This window comes from Pinus tabuliformis, chromosome Q (assembly GCF_031772625.1).
Source record: "Pinus tabuliformis cultivar Carrire ecotype Pingquan chromosome Q, CPIR1, whole genome shotgun sequence".
In the NCBI taxonomy this organism is placed as follows: Eukaryota; Viridiplantae; Streptophyta; class Pinopsida; order Pinales; family Pinaceae; genus Pinus; species Pinus tabuliformis.
The window spans coordinates 1302524763-1302545811 of record NC_142296.1 but is presented as its reverse complement, the minus strand read 5'-3'; positions in this window follow the sequence as shown (position 1 = coordinate 1302545811).

The window sequence follows — 21049 nt, the reverse complement described above, 5'->3', positions numbered from 1 at the left end:
AATTCCATTTCTTCCTCTAGTGAAATTTCCTTGTTCACTGGTGAGCTACAACTAGCCCTTTCTTTCATCTATAACAAGTCTCCTTCATGCCTCACCAAACTTTTCTGAGTTTAGCCTTTTGGCATCTATTGGTTCTTTCCTCGAACCTTTCACTGACTAGCAATTCTACCCAGCACTCCTCTTGTTGGAATTTTTATCTTTAAGACAACTCTACCCACAATCACAATTGTGGAGCTGCCTCAACAACTTCTACCCAACCGTAGTTGGAAGTTGTTCTCAGCTTCTCTTGAACACTCCTTGCTCTAGGCTATTACATCTTCAATTGCTCACTTCCTTCTTTCATTCAGTAATTTCATTTACTGTTGGGTATTGTCACCTTTACTCATCTGAGAGTTCTTCTTGCTTCATATTCTTTAATATAGCTCATGTGCTATGATGTTGATACAATTCATTCTACCTTCCAACAATTTCACTGCTTCCATTGACCTGTACAATATTATCTCAAGATACATCAAAGTACCTTTCAAACCTGCCAATTTTTCTTCAAAGATGTCTTAAAACTAATTCCCATTCCATCAGTTAAATCTTTGCCAAATGATTCATCTGTTCATTATTTCAATTAAACTTCTCCATTCAAAAGACTCCATACAGTCAACAACTATTCTTCATCTTACGATTAAGATTCAATTTGAATTTCACCTATATTTACAAATTCATGACAGACTACAAATTCCTTATGATAATATGTTGTAAGCAAATCCTGTCTTGCTTCTACAAATTCCAAAGTTCATTCCTTGTAGTAGTTCTTCTTTCAGATCTATTAAACCCAATCTCTATTCTTTCAACCATCAATATCATTGTCTTCGACATTAAGCAATCCTTAATCATTAAAATTCTTCAAATCATTTAAATGATTTCAGTCATAGCAATCCACTCTTCTATTTGACTTTAAATTCAAAACCTTCTACTTTAATTTTGCTTTCAAATCAAACCAATCATTCAATCAATTTACATGGAAATTTCATTTGTTTGAAAGGAAATTTTCACTCCCTTGTTGTTCTCCAAACATCCAAATAAATCTCTCTGCTGACAGAGGATTCACCTTTTCCCTATTTTGATCTCAGTGTCCTTTGCATTAAATTATTTTGAGCTCTCATTTTTCTTTGATTGTTCTAGCATGCAAATATCTCCAATCTTTAACATTACTGTACTTCTATGCAGAATCTTTTTCTGCTTTGATACCAAAAATGATGCCAGGTAACTGACATCCTTTCATAATCCCATGTGGACCTATGAGTTATGCCCACATAACTTCCAAAGTTGAGCAAGGTTACACCCTTTCACAAGTTCGTAATTAAAACTAATTCAATCCCTGTTCACTTAACTTAATAAACCCTCATCAAATTATCGAAACCCAAAACAATAGAAAACACGACTATACACTCGATCAACGAAAAACAAAGACATAACCTGTCAACGAGCTCGGTCCCACTTCGACCGCATCCGACCGGATCTCAAATAGATTTAACCTGTGTTGATAACATATAGGGTCTGACTTTTCCACTGACTTTGACCACTCTTACGGAGCCGATAAGGAATATAAATCCTTGATGTATAGATTTTCGGGACCATTTTTGAAATTAAAGTTTTATCACTCTTTGACACGATATCCACTGGATATAAGAGGCCATCAAATCTACGGTTTGCGGGACTTCAACTAGCACACAGTTTAAAAACGGGCTTAACCCCCGCAATCGACTGTGACCTAAGAGTTTGAATATGAGATTGACGGCTAGGAGCGAGTGTGGGGCTTCAGCCACGATCAAGAAATCCGTACACTCCTACCCCCGTAGTTGTTAATCACCGTCAGATCTGCCAGCCAACGGACAATCCTGACTTATTTTGGGGTTTCTTCACAAATTATCAGTCAACTCAGTCTTTTGATGTTTCAGGTCTGTTTCCTATATTAAACCGCATGCACATTCATTAGAGAACACTTATGATCTTCTCACAAACAGATCATCATTGATCAAACTTGTGATCAATGATGATTCATTCCTTCATTCAATCTCTATCTGCTATTCTGGTAGGGATAATCCACATCAACCATTTTTTTGCATTATATATAGAACACACACTCTTGTCCTATATTCTGAGCATCAACAAACACGGTAATTCTCAGATCCTCAATCCAGAGACGAAAAGTTATAAACACACTCAATACTAAATTACACAAAGAAATACACAATCCACACTATATTCATATTGATAAATATTTACAAAGAAACAGTCACACTCGACTGTTTCAGTTTTTCCCTCGCTCATCCATCCTATCTTTTCATCTAAATCTAACCTCTCACTCATTCCAAAAGATTACAATTTATACAAAATGCGAATTCATGAACCCATTTAGTTTAGATCCAGAAATCTCTTATTCTTCCCTAAATAATGTCTCCACTCCACTCTTTTCTCAAACAAATGCTAATTTAAGCTTTCTAATCCCTAATATCGTATTAAAACCAGATAATCTAACTGATTGGCCTGATCTCCATGCAGGGCAGATCAATCAACTACTTATACCCTTTTCTGCTCAGATTTTGAAAACAAATAAAACACTCTCATACATTTAAATTAATAAAATTAATTAATCTCTTGTCTTCCAACCCTTTGTTAGCCACAAGATGTGATCATACCATCACATTGCTGACTAGGTCTAAATTCTCCTGCATCAGACTCCCAAAGTTGAAAGTTTTCATGACCTCCTGGTCATGTGTTTCTTCTATTGATCATCCAGTATCCCAAACTTTACTTTGTAACTGGTCATCACTTTCATCATGCTGATGATTCATTTCTTCTGCAACTGCCACTTCTGTTCTTCCAGGATTCCAAATCTTATGTTGTTGTTGTCCACTTTCCTTACTGATACAAATTTCTTTTGTTAATTTCTTTTCCATGTTGTCTCTCTTCTTAATTGACTTCATCTTCCACACCTTCTCAACTTCCTCTTTACAATTTGCTCTTAGTTGAACTCCACTGACATGTGTCTGCTGTACATTCTCCCTTACCATAGAAATTATGAATTTTTTTCCAATTCTTCTTCACCTCTGTCATTTACAAACTGTTGCTTGTACTCTATAAGTTCCCTTTCATTATCAATACAGATAATCTTTCCCTTTATCTTATCAGGTTCATCTAATAACTTTTCCAGTAATTTGAATCTTCCCTCATCTCCAATAAGCATATCATTTGCATATGACTCCTCTTTCCTGTATAAAACTAAATTTCTGCCACAATTATCATATTTAAAGTTACTGTGGATTTATGTCTCCACAGATAACTTTGCCATCAAGTTCTTATACTAATCCTCTGCAAAATTTATAAAACCGTCAATAAATTTCATTTGAGCACTTTCCTGTTCATTACAGAATATTCCATGTTTTGACACAAAAATGTCATTCAATAATTCTAGAATTAAAATCTTCTAAAATATATCATTGTGAAGTATCCTTTCACCTTCTGTACAACTAATTAATGTTGTTTCACCTTCACCTACAACAAAAACAAAATTCTGGTTTTCTAAAGCTTCTTCATGGTTTACAAATTCATAAAATAATCCACTTTAAAATCACAAAATTCACGAACTTCTGTATTTGTCGACATCATCATACATTCCTTCACATTTTCCACATTGTTTGGATTTTCTACTGAAGATACTTCATTCTGGTTATCATCACAAATTTCCATTTGTTTGTCTTCAGCTTCCTTAATCATGACAATTTCCCTGTCAATACCATCATTCTCAAAAGTATTAAATACATGCTCAAAATATCCTTCTATTTCAACTATTTCCTCAAACAGTTTCACTTCTTCATCAACATGCATAAGCACATTGTCCAATTGTTGTTCATCACCTGTCAAACCTGAAAATATACACATCATGTCAGTTTCAAAAATACAAGGCTCTTCATCTGAACTCTCATTGACCAGACCTTCATGCTCCTTTGAACTATTCAGATAGTTCACTAAGTTATTGAGAAATTCTTCCTCAACATCTCTGATTTCCTTTTCATCAAAGAAAACTTCTGGGACTACAGCTTCTTGACTTTGCTTGACAATTTCATCATAAGTCTGCATAACATCCCCTTGTCCTTTACAATTTTCTCTAGCACTCAATTTAGCCAAATAAGACAACAATGTCTCCTTCTCTTCTATGATAAGACTTTGATCTTTCAAAGATTTCCTTGGCTTAACTTCTTCAGCTAAGTTCTATGGGTCAGCTTCGCTTCTCTTCACTTCACAACCCTACAATGCATTAGATTCTCTCCCTCTGTCCATTTTCCATTGGTTTTCTATCCATGTTAATATTCCTTCTAACATGATCCAATAAGTTTTCACTAAGAGAAGACACAAACATTTACTCATACCTTTTAATTTTCTCCACCAATCGAAGTCTTGAAAGTCTTCCTGCATCTCATTTTCTGTTTTTCTTGTCTCTGCCTCTTTCACAGAGTCAATTTCATTTGGCTGCATACCTACAACTTTACATTCACACAAATAAATAATCCCAAAATTATGAGATTCTCTTGCCTGTGAAGATGCTACTAGCACCTCTCTCATGTTGATCTGTATAGATCATCTCTTTGTCACTATCATCACTGTCATCACTATCTCCTTCCCCAAGGAGAGGTCCTTTATCTGGTTCACAAATGTACTCTACTCCTTCATCCTCAACTTTTCGAAGCATTAATTTCTCAGCAAACAATTCTCTGACAGGCCACTTAACTCTTTTCCCCACATAAATTCCTCGTTCCTAATCTTCTTTGATTCCTTTTTGTACCAGCTTGTTCAAATGACTGAGTTATGCCTTCATCTCAGCCAACTCTATGTCCATTTATTCTTTACTCATTCTTTTGAGTACAACTGCTTTGGCACTCTTTTTTCTCTGTTTGTAACTTTCCTCTATACCTCTATTATGACTATCAATAGTCAATTCCATTTCTTCCTCTAGTGAAATTTCTTTGTTCACTGGTGAGCTGCAGCTAGCCCTTTCTTTCATATGTAACAAGTCTCCTTCATGCCTCACCAAACTTTTCTAAGTTTAGCCTTTTGGCATCTATTGGTTCTTTCCTCGAACCTTTCACTGACTAGAAATTCTACCTAGCACTCCTCTTTATGGAATTGTTATCTTTAAGACAATTCTACCCACAATCACAATTAAGGAGTTGCCTCAACAACTTCTACCCAACCGCAGTTGGAAGTTGTTCTCGGCTTCTCTTGAACACTCCTTGCTCTAGGTTGTTGCATCTTCAATTTCTCACTTCCTTCTTTAATTCAGTAAGTTCATTTACTGATGGATATTGTCACCTTTACTCATCTGAGAGTTCTTATTGCTTCATGTTCTTTAACATAGCTCATTGCTATGATGCTGATACAATTCATTCTACCTTCCAGCAATTTCACTGCTTCCATTAGCCTGTACAATATTATCTCAAGTTACATCAAAGTACCTTTCAAACCTGCCAATTTTCCTTCAAAGATGTCTTAAAACTAATTCCCATTCCATCTATTAAATCTTTGCCAAATGATTCATCTGTTCACTATTTCATTTAAACTTCTCCATTCAAAAGTCTCCATAAAGTCAACAACTATTCTTCATCTTACAATTAAGATTCAATTTGAATTTCACCTATATTTACAAATTCATGACACAGTACAAATTCCTTATGATAATCTGTTGTAAGAAAATCACGTCTTGCTTCTACAAATTCCAAAGTTCATTCCTTGTAGTAGTTCTTCTTTCAGATCTATTAAACCCAATCTTTGTTCTTTCAACCATCAATATCATTGTCTTCAACAATACTTTAAGCAATCCTTAATCATTAAAATTCTTCAAATCATTTAAATGATTTCAGTCATAGCAATCCACTCTTCTATTTGACTTTAAATTCAAAACCTTCTACTTCAATTTTGCTTTCAAATCAAACCAATCATTCAATCAATTTACATGGAAATTTCATTTGTCTGAAAGGAAATTTTCACTCCCTTTTTGTTCTCCAAACATCCAAACAAATCTCTTTGCTGACAGAGGATTCACCTTTTCCCTGTTCTGATCTCAGTGTCCTTTGGATTAAATTCTGTTGAGCTCTAATTTTGCTTTGATTGTTCTAACATGCAGATATCTCCAATCTTTAGCATTAATGTACTTCTATGCAGAATCCTTTTTTGCTTTGATACCAAAAATGATGCCAAGTAACTGGCATCCTTTCATAATCCCATGTGGACCTATGAGTTATGCCCACATAACTTCCAAAGTTGAGCAAGGTTACACCCTTTCATAAATTCGGAATCAAAACTAATTAAATCCCTGTTCACTTAGCTTAATAAACCCTCATCAAATTATCGAAACCCAAAACAATAGAAAACTTGACTATACACTCGGTTAACGAAAAACAAAGACATAACCTGTCAACGAGCCCGATCCCACTTCGACCGCATCCGACCGGATCTCAAATAGATTTAACCCGCGTTGATAACATATCGGGTCCAACTTTTCCACCGACTTTGACCACTCTTATGGAACTGATAAGGAATATAAATCCTTGATGTATAGATTTTCGGGTCCATTTTTGAAATTAAAGTTCGATCACTCTATGATGCGATATCCATTAGATATAAGAGGCCATCAAATCTACGGTTTGTGGGAATCCAACTAGCACACGGTTTAAAAACAGGCTTAACCCCCACAATCGACTGTGACCTAAGAGTTTGAATATGAGATCGACGGCTAAGAGCGAGTGTGGGGCTTCAGCCACGATCCAGAAATCCATACACTCCTACCCCCGTAGTTGCTAATCACCATCAGATATGCCAGCCAACAAACAGTCCTGACTTATTTTGGGGTTTCTTCACAAATTATCAGTCAACTCGGTCTTTTGATATTTCGGGTCTGTTTCCTGTATTAAACCGCATGCACATTCATTAGAGAACACTTACAATCTTCTCACAAACAGATCATCATTGATCAAACATGTGATCAATGATGATTCATTCCTTCATTCAATATCTGTCTGTTAATCTGGTAGGGATAATCCACATCAACCAGTTTTCTGCATTATATACAGAACACACACCCTTGTCCTATATTCTGAGCATCAACAAACACAGTAATTCTCAAATCCTCAATCCAGAGACTAAAAGTTATAAACACACTCAATACTGATTTACACAAAGAAATACACAATCCACACTATATTCATATTGATAAATATTTATAGAAGAAACAGTCACACTCACTGTTTCAGTTCTGCCCTCGCTCATCCATCCTATCTTTTCATCTAAATCTAACCCCTCACTCATTCCAAAAGATTACAATTTATACAAAATGCGAATTCATGAACCCATTTAGTTCATATCCAGAAATCTCTCATTCTTCCCTAAAGAATCTCTTCACTCCACTCTTTTCTCAAACAAATGCTAATTTAAGCTTTCAAATCCCTCATATCCTATTCAGACCAAGTAATCTAACTGCTTGGCCTGATCTCCACGCAGGGAGGATCAATCAGCTACTTATACCCTTTTCTGCTTAGATTTTGACAACAAATAAAACACTCTCATACATTTATATTAATAAAATTAATTAATCTCTTGTATTCCAACCCTTTGTTAGCCACAACATGTGATCATACCATCACATTGCTGACTAGGTCTAAATGCTCCTGCATCACACAAGTCATAAGATTATGGGCTTGTGAAAGAGAATGCTCCAATCATGTAGAAAAAGAAGCTAGCTATGACATGGGGGAAGAGAAAGAAGGAAAAATGCAATCTAACATTAATTGTTGAAGATAATTAAGATGAACGGTACATAAATAGTAGATGCTCAACGCATATGACTAGAGATCAAAACAAATTTGTCAGCCTAAAAGAACAAAGCAGCAATGTTGCATTTGGAGATAACTCTTCTGTCAAGATATTTGGAAAAGGTGTAGCAAGTGTTTGAAGAAAACATATGAAAACACAAAATGTTTATCTAGTTAAGGATTTGAAGCACAATCTTCTCAGTGTTGGCAAGATTTGTGATTAAGGGTATAATCTCTTGTTTGACTCCCAAGAGTGTGAAATCAAAGAAGACACGGGAAGATTAGTTGCAACAACCAAAAGAAGGCCAAACAACATGTATTTTCTATACCAAGCAGAGTGAAAGAAAATTGCGTCCAATCAAAAGAGATGAAAACACAACAAAGAAGTAAAGGACAAGAAGACATAAGTAGTGTTGAGTGCCATATGTTCATAGGGAGAAACCCCAAAGACATAAGTCACCTTTTTCCATTGATGTTAAAGGGGGAGAGAAAAGGAAGTGCAACATGGAGTCAGAGGAAGTGAAGCATAGAGATAGGGGGGGCATGAGTGTTGAAATCAATGATAAAGGGGGAGATTCTTGGAAAAATTGTCATTTATGTCAAAGGGTGAATGGGCCAACATTTGTTTGATTTTTTTTTGGACAAATTAGTGACTTTGAATGCAAGGACCTCTTAGATTGGTAGCCCTTGTCATGCCATTTCATTTTATAGGGGGCACATCTTGTGGGTCCTCTTGGTTGGAGAGATATTGCTTTTTGAAGTTTGATGCCCGAGGATGGGTTTAGCACCAATCCTTTTACCCAAAATTATATGGCCTTAACAATTCTTTGCTGCCCTAAAAGAGGGTGTAACTTTGCAAACTAAATTGGCCTAAATCATGTGTCCTAATCAACCTTGAAAGGACAGTCTATGAAAGACAAAAAAAAATAAAAATTTAAGTGTTAGATTTTCTCTTACAAGTCAGCTTAATATAGGTACAATTCGGCTCCTAAATGGACGTGTCTGAGCAAAGGAAATTTAATTAATTTAATAGGTTCATGTTGACCCCAAATTAGGCCTTCCTATAACACCTAGTCATGGAGAAACAAAAGGCCACCAACTCGAAATATAAGGCAAGAAGACTTTTGGAGATAGCTGAAGTAAGAAAAAGACAGAAGTTGGATATGAAGCACAATGACCAAGACTTAGAGATCAAATTCTTCAAGCATTTTATGAGATTAATTATGTAAAAGCAAGTTGACTAATCAATGATGTTTTTTTAGAGAGGACAAAGTTTATTGCAAGATCACAAGCCTGTTTTGGAGGCATAGATGAATTTTCCTAAGACCTAACTCGACCCTTTCTTAGGGAAAATTTCTGAGGCCTATTTTCATTGATATGAGACATTAATGTATAGAATATTGGCCTCCATTTCAAGATGAATCTTTAATTGTTTTGAATTCATGTCCATACTTTACTGAGGCCAAAATTAGGCATGTATGAGGCCTAATTTGGCCTTGGTCCAAGGTCAAGTCTTTGGCCTTATTTATGGAAAGTTCCTAAAGGCCCCATTAGGGTTGTCTGAGGTCCTACACGAGTCTGAGGAAAAGTATGACATATCTGAAATTATGAGGTATCTATTCAAGACTGAGGTTGAGCTTAAGACCAAGTTTAATGCAGTATCAAGGGTAAACTAGGTTGGGTAAACTTGTCAACATTATGTTAAAAGTTAGTAAGGATTGATGATTCAAACATCTGTAACCAGGAAAAGGCTAAAGTGTTTCTTAGAGCGAACCTTCATTATTTTGGAGCAGATTCTTCTCAAGTAGAATTTGACTACATTCTTTTGGAAGCTTGGAAAGTTGACTTGAAGAAATTTGAAGCATACCTTGAAGTCATTATTGGAGCCACTCTTAAGCAGGAATTAAAGTCATTCTTGAGCAGACCTTGAAGTCATTCTTGAACAAAACTTGGAAGTCATTCTTGGAACATCTGAAGTAATTGTTTGGAGGTATGAACTAGAATTAATTTTTCAAAGGATAGAATTACAATGGAAAACTTACTAGAGCAGTACTCAAATTTGAATATGTTCAGGCAAAGATAATAATGATTTTAGTGTTATTGTAATTAGGTCATTGTCCCTAGTACAAGAACCCTAGAATTTCATTTTTATCTTTTATTCTATAAGGTGGAAGGGTGGTGCTAAGGAAGGGAATTGTAGCTTCCTTCAAGAGGTTGTCACCTCCTTCGAATTGATGCAGGTAAACCAATGGTTGCAGCTCCTTTTAGTAGTGGCTGGTAAATATCTTAGGGTTGAATCCCTTCTAGTTATAGCTTCCCTTGTAATATAAATATATTGTTCATATGTATCATGTGTTCCTTTGATGTGATGTTATTGGTTAATGTTTTTGATACTAAATTGTAAGAAAAAGTGAAATATTGATTCACTCCCCTTCTCAGTATTTCCAACCACAACAAGTTTTGGGAGAGGTAGACTTGGTGAAGGAATAAGCAACATTTAGACCTAGTGAAGGTAGAAGCAACTAACATAGCCAATTAAGATAGAAGCAACAGGTAGACTTGGTGAAAGCAAAAGCAACTAAGAGACACAAGTGGACTCAGTGAAGTAGGTTGGCGCCTACAAATATTTGCAACAACATGGATTTGGTGCCGACAAAGAAGTAGAGGGGATTTGTGTCCCCTATATGTTGGTGCCTAAAAAGCAGTAGAGGTGGTTTGTGTCTCTTGTATGTTGGTTCCTACAAAGAAATAGAGGGGATTGGTGTCTCATATAGGTTTGTGCCTACAAAGCAACAAAGGGGGATGGTGTCTCTTGTAGGTTAGTGGCTACACATTGATGTATTAGTAGGTTGGTGCCTACAAAGCAGAAAAGGGGATTGGTGTCTCTTGTAGGTTGGTGCCTACACATTGATGTATTAGTAGGTTGGTGCCTACAATATATTCCATATAAATAATTTTTGTGGTTTTCTCGAGTACGGGTTTCCATGTATATCTTGTGTTACTTGTTCAGTTTATGATATTGATGTCTTATGATGTTTGATTGGATTTAAATAAGTAAAATTTGTCATTATACTTAGTCCCCCCACCTCTCTTAGTATAATTGTGAATCCAACTTCCCACTTATCAAGCCCTTTCCGTCGATAATTTTTGCTAGGGTTATACCTTGAAGGTAGATATATTCTTGTGAAAAATGTGATGCAATGTTGGTGGTTGTATAGATCAGAGTTAGACAATAAAGCATTCAAAACAAACTAAAAAACTATAAATGAAACAATTTAAACAAATAATTCACACACATAGTTGGGTATCACAAAAATTACATCCAACAACTTCAACAACAATATTTGTAACTTTGTTAATTCAATGAATAATGTTATCGATCCTCAGTATATTCACATGACCTTTTCATTGGTGTCTAGAACCCACAATAATAAAATTTACAATAACCTAATTCAAAAGGAGAGACAAAGGCTCTTCATTAATTCACTAGCTTTTGGCCTTGCAACTACCCTAACTATTCAACTTTAAATTACATCCATTTATATTTCTAAGGTTTTTAAAAATTTATTAACAATACTAATTTGCATTAATTTCTCAAAATTCCAAGTTCATCGTTAACACATGGTAAAAATTGTGGAAAAGGGCTTAGAAAAATGCATGGAAATATTTGTACAAGTGTCAAAGTTATAAAAGTAAGACTTGATACCTATAGATTGTTCTATCAAAGCCCATATACCAGACAAAATTCTCCTCATTTATTTCACATATAAGATGCTAATTCAACTACATTTGTATTTTTTGCAATACAAGCCTAAGACTTATTATCCCTACCGCAAGTAGTGGATATACACATTTTATTTGTTGCTTGACTGGATATTAAGCAATTGTTTAACCAAAGATTAAACAAGAAAGTATAATGTTAACATTATAAAACAAAAAACATTTATTTTTTTAAATATTTTAGTTTTATTTTTTTTACGTTGTGATTGGTTGATTCGGCTTGGGTCTTATTTGGAAATGATGCCTATGTATGATGGAACGCCATCAGCCGATTAACAGGTTTGTACGTGATCTAGGTGGATATTGGTGGACACCCGCCTATTCCACTTGGACCCTCACCATTGTTCTTTCAGTTTTTTTCAATTTCCTTAATAGTAGCACAGTTTACTATTTTTGGCAATTTTTCGGGTCATGAACTTCTGGAGCCGTTTTGAAGCCCTAAACAACGTTTTTTTGGCAAAATAAATCTAGTGATTTTTTGAGGAAGACACATCAGCAGATGTATTCCTCAGAGAGATCTTTCCAATGAGGTATCATATGCGTCAAACTGAGATATTATGACCAAGTTACGACCGCGGGAAGTTGGTTGCCCAACTAACCCAATGGAGCCCATAAACTATTAGTGTTACATCTCTTCGGTTTAGGGTTTTGGTTGTTTATGGTTTTCTCTTATTGTTCAATAGTAAAAAGGCCTTTGAGCCTCATTGTAACTCAGTTTAGAGGCATGTAGCCACCACATCTCTTCTCCGAGATAAGCTGCCATCGCCCGAGCTAGTCTTATTTCCATTCTATTTGTAAGCATATTTCAGTATTTGATATTAATGAAATGAAGTGTTATTTCTGTTGCATCCCTGTATTTATGGTTATATCTGTAATTTGTTGTGTTCTTGTTTAAATCCAGATCAGTGTTATCAGAGCGGTCTACTCTTTCTTTGTTTTTATTTGCATGTCCCCAACGAGGTCAGGATATAAGGAGTTAGGGCTCGATCTGGTTGAACCTTTGCAAGAACAGCCTCGCAAACCCCAACGGTCACCCATGGGGGAAGAAAAGAAAGATGAGGGAGTAGGAGATCCTATAAAAATATTGCTCGAGGAGGCCCTCGAGAAACAAAGGAACACGATGATGGATAACTTTGCCTAGATCCTTCAACGGTTGCCCATTGGCGGCGCATCCACATCCAACAACCACTCTGGAGGCTCCGTGCCTTTTAAGGTACAAGTAAACTTTGACATTCCCGTATTTGAGGGACAAATAGATGCAAACACCATAGGTAAATGGTTGAATCTTCTAGAAGGATATTTTTCTGTTCATGATTTTTCCAGCCGGGAAAAGATTACTTTTGCTCTTCTCAAATTCGTCCCCCACGTGAATTAGGACTTGTGGGAAACCTAGTGTGAGCAGAAGGATGAAAGTACGAGATCACTATTTTCAGTCACTCCCACTTGGAATTCATTCTGGGATGCCATCAAGGAGTAGTACTACCCTATCGGGAGCTATGAGGACAAATACATAAAGTGGACCACGCTGCGGCAAGGAAGGGACCAAGATGTGTCGAAGTTTACCAATGTTTTTCATACCCTTCACACAAAGTTGGGTATCAAGGATTATGAGAAACATGTGGCACTTAAGTACCACGGCTGCCTACATAGATACATCCAGGACGAGATGGAGTTCCTGGACATCTCCTCGCTTGGCACGACAAACTGATATGCCCTCAAGATCGAGCAAAAGTTTAAACAGAAGAAGCTAGACTTTGGATCTGCAAATTTGAAGCAAGGAAAAGGTTCCCCCAAACCACAAAACAAAGGACAAAGCCAATGTGGGAAGACCCAGGACAACCTGCTAAAGCCACAAGCAAAGGACAACACTGTGAAGCTGAAGAAGGACATAGGAAAGTGGTGTGAGTTCCATAAGAGCTCCACTCACAACACAAGCGAGTGTTGGGCCAAGCAGTCATTGGTGGACGAGCTGAAGGCTGCAGAATCAGATGCATGTTTCAACTCCGAGTCAAAACCTGACAAGGGGAATGAGAAAGGGAAGCAGGTTATCGATGCGGAACCCAATGCCACCGTTGCCACCACAAAGATCCAGAAGGAGGAACCTGAAGATCCAAAGGAGGAGAAGCATCTCTTCCACTCCCAGATGTGGGTAAAGGGTTCCCCGCTACAGTTCATTGTCGACAGCGAGAGCCAAAAGAACCTCATTACAGCAGAGGTCGTGAAGCAGTTGGGCTTACTGACCACAGCACACCCACAACCGTACACCATCAATGAGCTTCACCAAGGATGAGATCTTCGCGTGAGCCAACAATGTCGCTTTCCATATAGCATCAAGCCCTTCACGGATGATGTATTATGTGACGTTGCTCCCCTTGATGTTTTTGATGTATTATTATGCCAACCATACTGGTGGAAGCGACATGTTGTGTATGATTTGTTGACACCTAATCCTCTGCGGTTGGGTGAACTTGGAATGTGAACAGTCATCAGAAGATGAACTGAGCAGTCACATTCTTGTATATAACAATAGCTACCTAATGTAATAAATCGAATCAGTTTTTCTGAGTTTTCTGCCAAACTGGAGTTACTCCTGGCCTGACATGGTATCAGAGCCAAGTTCTAAAAATAGTTGTAACTCCCTTCATTTCTGCCACTGTCTCTGTCCTGATCATTTCTGCCACTGCCTCTGTCCAGAGCGCTACTCTGCCTCTGCCTCTGTCGCTCTCTGAGCAGTCAGACCATGTCATAAACGTTTCAAAAAAAAAAAAGGGTCGCCTTCTACAATTCAATGCATGTTAGAATGTCTTCCTCGTAATGAAATGCATATGGATTTTGTACTGTGATTTAGCGGGGCCACTTTCTATGATCCAGCAGATATGCCATAATTTCTTCCTTGCCCTCTTTGGTTAAGGTGGCACGCAGGCTTTGTATTTCATTCGGAATTACTTCTCGTTTGTCACGGTATGAGAGCCCACCCCATTTTTGACATTTTCTGTGTTGCAACTCCTCTCTACTACCATTATTCTCTGTCAAATCTCTGTCATTCTTCTCTGTCCTAATTGATCGAACACTGAACGTTGTCTACCTAACGTTGAGGCCGATATACCTGTGCGTTGAACGTTGTTCTATGGGGGATTTTCGTGCATTGATTCAAGCCAGTTGGTCAAATATAACTGTGCATTGAATTACCGTGGTGTGTTGTGCATTTGAAGGGCCATGACTGTCATGAATGGTGGAAGACTGGAGGACTTTGCGTCCCAGGACTAGACGTTGTTTGCATCTCCCTATGTAGTGGAGGGTCGCTTGATCATCTGCCATGATAAAAACCTCGTAGTGTATTAAACCGTGGCCTGACTGTATATTGTGCATAAAACCGTGGACTGTATAATGCATAAACCGTGGACTATATAATGCATAAACCGTGGAAACGACAGTCTTTCATATATTGTGGTTTGCTCACACTAATTATATTGTGGCTCTCAGTGTTACCTAGTGGGAAGGCGCTTCTTCAACGTGGGTCTTCATCCACATCCGGGTAAGATCATACTCCGGTTGGGTGTTCTTTGGCTGAAAGTGGAAGACGTAGAGCGTAGGTTCTTTTCGGAGGCTTTGCAGAATCGGAGAGAGAGAAGACAAGCGGTTTGTCCTCGGAGACCATTGGTAGCAGCAAGTTGAAACTCCACTCAAAATGCCCCGAGTTCGATTCACCGCAAGGCAGAGGCACATAGCGATTCAGTCCATTGGAGGTTACAGCGATTCGAAGGCCTGAAAGCTCCTGTCGGAGAACTATTGGCACCGCCCGAGTGGTATACGTTTCCATAACGTTTGGTATTAAACCGCTTGTATATGCCTTGTTGATGATTGACCAGCATATATATATTGACCAGCGTTTGAGTTTTGAATGCGTTTTGGACGCTGTTTCAATAAGCTGTTTGAATAAGTTTTGAATGCGTTTTGGACGTTGTTTCAATAAGCTGTTTGAATAAGTTTTGAATGCGTTTTGGACGTTGTTTCAATAAGTTTTGGACGCTGTTTGAATAGTTTGTAGATATGGAATATGGTGGATATATTATATGAGGATCCTTGGAGGGATTTGAAGAAACAATACATAAAAGTATTTGAAATCTTTTTGCCCTTTTGAGTACAATTTCACTATATATCAGCAGAAGTATTTTTTTTCTATCAGCAGAAGTTTTTTTTTACAGAATGCATTCAATCATCTCTATGGTAGGAATAGTTCTCACTGGCAAGGAGAACTATCTTGAATGGTCCCAGATGATAAAACACACCCTCATCTTCAATGAGTTGTGGAAAGGAGTGTGTGTCGGAGAAGGAGACAATGACCCAGTGCAGCCTACCTCAGAGAAAGAACTCGTCATTTGGGAAAACAAGAACAGCAAAGCTTATGCATTAATCGCAACATCTGTAAATGAAGAGGTGAGTCGCCATATTTCATCATATTCAACTGCCTTTGAAGCTTTACAAAAGCTGAAAGAACTCTATGACTCACATTCTGCACTTGAAGTAGTCCAACTCATGATTAAACTCTTCACTCTTGAACTGCAAAATAATGATCCTCTTGCTCTTGCATCTGAAGTAAAGTCTATAATGCATGATATCAAATCCACTAAGGTTGAATTGGATATTCCTCTTATTGCTTTTCTCAAGGCACTTTATCCTACTTACTCCAACTATCTTGAGTCATTGCAAGCAAATGGAAATCTTAAAGATATAACCTTTGACTCTCTTGTGAAAAAGTTTGCTGAAAGAGAGAAAGCTTTCAGAAAGAAGACAGCCCCTGAATCTTCTGAAGAGACTGTGTGCCTTGCTCATAAAGAAAAGCATCCTGCTCAAGACTCTACAAGAGGAAGATATTTCAGAGGCAGGGGGGGCAGACATTCTCAAGGAGAAAAGGTAGATCTGCATTGCATTCGCTGCAAACGAAATGGATCACATGATGCTTCTACATGCAAGCTACCATGGGACAAAATTGAGCAGAAAAGAAACCAGCAGAAAGGTAAAACTAATGATACAGACAAAGGTAAAGCACCTGAATCCGCTCACTATATTGAGGCACAATGTAACATTGGAGTAAATGAAGATTTGTTTAATGCTTCACTTGCTTCTTCAAAAAATGATTGGTTGCTTGATTCAGGAGCAACCTGTCATATGACTCATAGAAAAGATTTTTTTGAAGATTTCACTGACAATGTTGATGGAGCAGTATACTTTGCAGATCAGTCAAAAATCAAGCCATCAGGGCTTGGCACAATCAGGCTTAAACTGCCTGGTATTCCAGACTTTCTTCTGGATCATGTTCTATATCTCCCACAGCTCAAGAGAAACTTGCTATCCTTGGTCCACATCCGCCAGCAAGGTCACTCCATTCATATGTTTGATGGCAAGCTTGAGGTAAGAAAAGCATCTGACCACTCACTTGTCATGAGGGGAATAGAAGAAGAAAGACTTCTCAAACTGCAAGGAACCTCTGCTCATGCACAACATTTCTCATATATTTCTCATCATGAAGAAGGTACACTTCCATCAAGTTTATTATGGCATGCTAGATTTGGACATTTAAACTATGACAGTCTCCGCTTATTGAAGAAAAATGGTGTTGCTCGTTTGCCTACAATTCCTAGGAAACATAAGCAATGTGATGCTTGCATTCTAGGAAAGCATAGCAAACATCCTTTTCATGATTCACATTCAAGAGCACATAGGAAGCTTGAACTCATTCATTCAGATTTATGTGGTCCAATGCCTGTTCCTTCTGCAAATGGAAATAAATATATCATGACATTTATTGATGATTACACCAGAATGTGTTGGGTTTATTTATTGAAGAACAAATCTGATGCTTTTCAAACATTCAAGAATTTTCATAAATGGATTGAAAATGATGCACAATCTCATATTGGGTCTATTCGCACTGATAATGGAAAAGAATATACATCAAATGAATTTGAACACTATCTTCGCCAACATGGGATCAAACATCAAACAAATGTGCCTTATAATCCCCAACAGAATGGTGTAGCTGAAAGAATGAATAGAACAATCTTGAATATGGTACGATCCATGTTTTTCTTCAAAAATGTAAAGATAATGTTTTGGGTTGATGTTGTTCTATGTGCTGCATATATAAAGAATAGATGTCCATCTAATGCTATAAGAAACAAGACTCCTTATGAATTGTGGTATGGACATATTCCTTCGGTAAAACATCTCAGGATCTTTGGTTCCACCTGTTATGCCTTGATACCAAAGGTACATAGAAACAAACTTGGTGCTAGAAGTCGTAAGTGTATCTTCCTGGGGTATTCAAACACCTCTAAAGCATACCGCCTCTATGATGAAGTAAATAAAAAGTTTGTTGTATCTAGAGATGTCATTTTTCTTGAATCATCCAAATCTGACAATGTTGTTGAGCGGCAACTTGATCGCTTGGATAGATTCGCAAAAACGAAATAATTTCAAGAATTTGATAATCAGATTCCACATCTTGAAGGGGGGATTCCTATACTAGAACAACATGTGGAATCTTCTTCTGAAGAACAATCTCCTCTGCATGAAACTCCAACAACGGATGATGCTTTAAGTGATGTAATTGATAGAATTGGGAGACTCAATCTTGATTCAGTCCCAACTCAATCAACAGAGCAGCCTGGACCATCTCAGAAAGGTCCCCCAAAGTGGTTGACAAAGACACTTGAAAGTGTTCATCCTGATGAAATTGGAAAAACAGGAACCAGAAATTCAAACCGACAAGATGGAGGTGATGTAGATGACTTTAATTCACCTGTTGATATGGATGTTACTTATGATTTTGAATTGAACTTGTCTACAGATTTTGAACCAACTTCCTTCAAAGAAGCTTCTTCTCGTGATGAATGGAAAGAAGCGATGCAAAAGGAGTATGATGCCCTCATAAAGAATGGCACTTGGAAGCTGGTTGATCCTCCATTTGGAACCAAACCAATTGGTTGCAAGTGGGTCTACAAGAACAAATACAAAGCTGATGGCTCACTTGACAAGCACAAAGCTAGGCTTGTGGCAAAAGGTTTTGCACAGAAGGAAGGGGTCGATTATGAGGAAACTTTTTCCCCCACAGCAAAATGGGCGACCATCCGGACACTCTTTGCACTAGAAGCTCAGAACGGTTGGAAAGTCCATCAAATGGATGTAAAAACTACATTCTTGAATGGAGATCTAAAAGAGAATGTTTTTATGTCCCAGCCTGAAGGATTTGCTGTGAAAGGACATGAACAAAAAGTATGCAAACTTGTGAAGTCCTTGTATGGCCTCAAACAAGCACCGCGAGCCTGGTATGAAAAACTAACTGAGCATCTTCTAAAACTCAACTTCAATCATTTTGATCTTGATGATGCAACTTTATTTGTCAAGAAAGTTGGCAAAACAGTTGTATATCTTGTGGTATATGTAGATGATATTTTAATGACAGGGAACAATGAAAGCTACATTGCATCCATAAAGAAGGAATTAGGGAAAAGTTTTGAAATGACTGATTTGGGCTATGTTCATTACTATCTTGGCATTGAAGTAACCCAACATCCAAAATCCATATTTCTTTTGGAGATTTGTTAAACAGATTTGGCATGACAGAGTGCAATCCTCTTTCTACTCCAATGGAACAAAACTTAAAGCTCACATCTATTGAAGGAAAGGAATTTGAGGATGCAACAAAGTATAGACAGCTTGTAGGAAGTCTCATCTAACTCACTACTACCAGACCAGACATTTCATTTGCTATTGGAATCCTCTCCATGTTTATGCAAAAGCCTTGTGAGGGACATTGGTCTGCTGCAAAAAGAGTTATAAGGTACTTGAAGGGAACTCAAGACCTTGGAATCAAGTATACACAGGTGGACGACTTCAGCTTGATTGGATACTCTGATTCAGACTTCGATGGAGACAAAGAAACTGGGGTATCTACTTCAGGATATGCTATGAGTCTTGGATCAGGAGCTGTCTCTTGGAGATCATGCAAACAATCAGTTCCAGCAGATTCCACAACAGAAGCAAAATACGTGGCAGCAGCTGAAGCAACGAAAAAAATTGTGTGGCTCAGGAAAATTCTTGAAGATTTGCAGGTAAAACAAGTACAATCAACTCCACTCATGATTGACAACACCTCTGCAATAAAGTTGGCCAAGAATCCAAAGTTCCATGATCGTACAAAGCACATAAATACTAAATATCATTTGATCCGACATCATGTTGAGGCCAAAACAATCCATCTCCGTCATTGTTCCACAAATGAGCAAATTGCAGACATCTTCACCAAAGCGCTTGGAAGAGAAAAGCTTGAAAGATTCAGAATGATGCTTGGACTCACCAACATCCCTTCATATTAAGGGGGGGAATGTTGACACCTAATCCTCTGCGGTTGGGTGAACTTGGAATGTGAACAGTCATCAGAAGATGAACTAAGCAGTCACATTCTTGTATATAACAATAGCTACCTAATGTAATAAATCGAATCAGTTTTTCTGAGTTTTCTGCCAAACTGGAGTTACTCCTGGCCTGACATGATTCAAGGCCTTGCGCTATTATTGGTACCTTGGGAAATAAGATGTACAGGATACCAGAGGTAGCACCGCCTACTGCGATCTCTCTGGTTATTGTAAAATAATGCAATAAGATCATTTCAAAAACTTAGAAATTTGTTTTCCTAGTGATACGCCCTCAGGGAAAGAACAAGACAGTATCCATGACCTCTAGACAGGGCCCCTCCACATGACAACAACAAATGGACAATGTCGCGGAGGAGTACGAGGACATCTTCACCTCCCCCGCAGGGATGCCTCTGCACTGTAAGGTTAAGCACTCCATCGATCTGACCCCAGGTGCATCGTTTCCCAATGGACCAATCTATTAGTGCTCTGTTCTGGAGAACGATGAAATCAAGAGGCAGTTTCGGGAGCTATTGTAGAAAGGTCACATCCGGTCGAGTTCATCACCCTGTGAGATCCTGATCGTGTTGGTAAAGAAGAAGGATGAGACTTGGAGACTTTGTATTGACTATAGGGCACTAAATAATATCATAGTCCGGAATAGGTACATGATCCCACGGATTGATGAACTTCTTGACCAACTCAAGTGGGGGGAATATTTCAGTAAGATCGACTTGAAGTCCGGATATCACCAGGTACCAATTGAACCCTTCGATGTGTAGAAGATTGCCTTCAAAGCCAAGGAGGGCCTTTTTGAATGGTTGGTTATGCCTTTCGGGTTGATGAATGGTCCTGCAACCTTCATGAGGTTGATGGATGACATCTTACAGCCATTCATCAACTCATTTGTAGTGGTGTACTTGGATGACATCCTAATATTCAACCAGAGTTGGGAAGATCACCTCCACCACATCCGACAGGTTCTCCAAACAC